Source organism: Mandrillus leucophaeus, unplaced genomic scaffold, assembly GCF_000951045.1.
Source record: "Mandrillus leucophaeus isolate KB7577 unplaced genomic scaffold, Mleu.le_1.0 Scaffold174, whole genome shotgun sequence".
NCBI lineage: Eukaryota > Metazoa > Chordata > Mammalia > Primates > Cercopithecidae > Mandrillus > Mandrillus leucophaeus.
In genome coordinates, this window is record NW_012101743.1 from 4,775,654 (window position 1) to 4,779,471 (window position 3,818).

Below are 3,818 nucleotides of genomic sequence, written 5' to 3' on the forward strand. Positions count from 1 at the left end.
GATGGGGTTTTCTAAATATACAATCATGTTATCTGCAAACAGAGACAATTTGACTTCCTCTCTTCCTATTTGAATACCCTTTACTGCTTTCTGTTGCCTGATTGCCCTGGCCAGAACTTCAATATTATGTTGAATAAAAGTGGTGAGAGAGGGCATCATTGTCTTGTGCCAGTTTTCAAAGGGAATGCTTCCAGCTTTTGCCCATTCAGTATGATATTGGCTGTGGGTTTGTCATAAATAGCTCTTATTATTTTGAGATACGTTCCATTAATAGCTAGTTTATTTAGAGTTTTTAGTATGAAGGGCTGTTGAATTTTGTTGAAGGCCTTTTCTGCATCTATTGAGATAATCATGTGGTTTTTGTCATTGGTTTTGTTTATGTGATGGATTACATTTATTGATTTGCATGTGTTGAACCAGCCTTACATCCCAGGGATGAAGCCAACTTGATCGTGGTGGATAAGCTTTTTGATGTGCTGCTGGATTTGATTTGCCCGTATTTTATTGAGGATTTTCGTGTCAATGTTCATTAGGAATATTGGCCTGAAAGTTTCTTTTTTTGTTGTGTCTCTGCCAGGTTTTCACATGAGGATTATGCTGGCCTCATAAAATGAGTTAGGGAGGATTCCCTCTTTTTCTATTGATTGGAATAGTTTCAGAAGGAAGGGTACCAGCTCCTCTTTGTACCTGTGGTAGAATTCGGCTGTGAATCCGTCTGGTCCTGGACTTTTTTTGGTTGGTAGGCTACTAATTATTGCCTCAATTTCAGAGCCTGTTATTGGTCTATTCAGGGACTCAAGTTCTTCCTGGTTTACTCTTGGGAGAAAGTATGTGTCCAGGAATTTATCCATTTCTTCTAGATTTTCTAGTTTATTTGCATAGAGGTGTTCACAGTATTCTCTCATGGCAGTTTGTATTTCTGTGGGATCAGTGGTGATATGCCCTTTATCATTTTTTACTGTGTCTATTTGATTCTTCTCTGTTTTCTTCTTTATTAGTCTGGCTAGTGGTCTACCTGTTTTGTTAATCTTCTCAAAAAACCAGCTCCTGGATTCACTGATTGTTTGAAGGGTTTTTCATGTCTGTATCTCATTCAGTTCTGCTCTGATCTTAATTATTTCTTTTGAATTTGTTCGCTCTTGCTTCTCTAGTTTTTTTTAATTGTGATGTTAGGTTGTCAAGTTTAGATCTATCCGGCTTTCTCCTGAGGGCATTTAGTACTATAAATTTCCCTCTACACACTGCTTTAAATGTGTCCTGGAGATCCTTCTACTTTGTGTCTTTGTTCTCATTGGTTTCAAAGAACTTATTTATTTCTGCCTTAATTTCGTTATTTACAAGTAGTCATTCAGGAGCAGGTTTTTCAGTTTCCATGTAGTTGTGCAGTTATGAGTGAATTTCTTAATCCTGAGTTCTAATTTGATTGCACTGTGGTCTGAGAGACTGTTTTTTATGATTTCCATTGTTTTGCATTTGCTGAGGAGTGTTTTACCTTCAATTATGTGGTCAATTTTAGAATAAGCGTGATGTGGTGCTAAGAAGAATGTATATTCTGTTGATTTGGAGTGAAGAGTTCTGTAGATGTCTATTAGGTCTGTTTGGTCCAGAGCCGAGTTCAAGTCCTGAATATCCTTGTTAATTTTCTGTCTTGTTGATCTGTCTAATATTGACAGTGGAGTGTTAAAGTCTCCCAATTTTATTGTGTGGGAGTCTAAGTCTCTTTGTAGGTCTCTAAGAGCTTGCTTTATGAATCTGGGTGCTCGTGTATTGGGTGCATATATATTTAGGATAGTTAGCTCTTATTGCATTGATCCCTTTACCATTATGTAATTCCCTTCTTTGTCTTTTTTGATCTTTGTTGGTTTAAAGTCTGTTTATCAGAGACTAGGATTGCAACTCCTGCTTTTTTTCACTTTCCATTTGCTTGGTGAATATTCTTCCATCCCTTTTCTTTGAGCCTATGTGTGTCTGAAAGTGAGATGGGTCTCCTGCATACAGCACACCAATGGGTCTTGACTCTTTATCCAATTTGCCAGTCTGTATCTTTTGATTGGGGGATTTAGCCCATTTACATTTAAGGTTAATATTGTTATGTGTGAATTTGATCCTGTCATTATGATGCTAGCTGGTTATTTTGCCCATTAGTTGATGTGGTGTCTTCATATTGTTGAGGGTCTTTAAAATTTGGTGTTTTTGCAGTGGCTGTTAACAGTTTTTCCTTTCCATATTTAGTGCTTCCTTCAGGAGCTCTTGCAAGGTAGGCCTGGTGGTGACAAAATCTCTCAGCATTTGCTTGTCTATAAAGGATTTTATTTCTCCTTCAATTATGAAGCTTAATTTGGCTGGATATGAAATTCTGGGCTGAAAATTCTTTTCTTTAAGAATTTTGAATATTGGCCCCCACTGTCTTCTGGCTTGTAGGTTTTCTGCAGAGAGATCTGCTGTTAGTTTGATGGGCTTCCCTTTGTGGGTAACCCGACCTTTCTCTCTGGCTGCCCTTAACATTTTTTCCTTCATTTCAACCTTTGTGTTCCTGACGATTATGTGTCTTGGGGTTGCTCTTCTCGAGGAGTATCTTTGTGGTGTTCTCTGTATTTCCTGAATTTGGATGTTGGTCGGTCTTGCTGGGTTGGGGAATTTCTCCTGGATAATATCCTGAAGAGTGTTTTCCAACTTGGTTCCATTCTCCCCATCGGTTTCAAGTACACCAATCAAACGTAGGTTTGTTTTTTTCACATAGTCCTATATTTCTTGGAGGCTTTGTTCATTCCTTGTCATTCTTTTTCTGCTAATCTTGTCTTCACACTTTATTTCATTAAGTTGGTCTTCAATCTCTGATATCCTTTCTTCCACTTGATCAATTCAGCTATTGACACTTGTGTATGCTTCACAAAGTTCTTGTGCTGTGTTTTTCCACTCCACCAGGTCATTTATGTTCTTCTCTAAACTGGTTATTCTAGTTAGCAATTCCTGTAACCTTTTATCAAGGTTCTTAGCTTCCTTCTCACCTAATGCTGCCAACATGGTGTTCAGGTGCTTCGTGGAGGTTGGCCGGGTGGCCTACATCTCCTTTGGATCTCATGCCAGAAAATTGGTTGCGATTGCAGATGTTATTGATCAGAACAGGGCTTTGGTTGATGGACCTTGCACTCAAGTGAGGAGACAGGCCATGCCTTTCAAGTGCATGCAGCTCACTGATTTCATCCTCAAGTTTTCACATGGTGCCCTCTAGAAGTATGTCCGACAAGCCTGGCAGAAGGCAGACATCAATACAAAATGGGCAGCCACATGATGGGCCAAGAAGATTGAAGCCAGAGAAAGGAAAGCCTAGATGACAGATTTTGATCACTTTAAAGTTATGAAGGCAAAGAAAATGAGGAACAGAATAATCAAGAATGAAGTTAAGAAGCTTCAAAAGGCAGCTCTCCTGAAAGCTTCTCCCAAAAAAGCACCCTGGTACTAAGGGTACTGCTGCTGCTGCTAAAGTTCCAGCAAAAGAGATGACTACCGCAAGTAAAAAGTAAAAGTAAAAAGGCTCCAGCCCAGAAGGTTCTTGCCCAGAAAGCCACAGGCCAGAAGGCTGCACCTGCTCCAAAAGCTCAGAAGGGTCAGAAAGCTCCAGCCCAGAAAGCACCTGCTTCAAAGGCATCTGGCAAGAAAGCATAAGTGGCAATCAAAAAAAGTAATAAAGGTTCTTTTTGACATGAAAAAAAAAAAAAAGATTCTTAGCTTCCTTGCATTGGGTTAGAACATGCTCCTTTAGCTCGGAGGAGTTTGTTATTACCCACCTTCTGAAGCCTACTTCTGTCAATTTGTCA

At 39.3% G+C, this 3,818-nt stretch overlaps 1 pseudogene across 1 annotated transcript; it reads left to right on the forward strand.

Moving 5' to 3' along the window:
- Positions 1–3,022: 3,022 nt before the first annotated feature.
- On the forward strand, positions 3,023–3,713 carry LOC105537544 (annotated as a pseudogene). The gene has a single exon (XR_001005728.1). The product of XR_001005728.1 is annotated as a 60S ribosomal protein L14 pseudogene (transcript).
- The last annotated feature ends 105 nt before the right edge of the window (positions 3,714–3,818 follow it).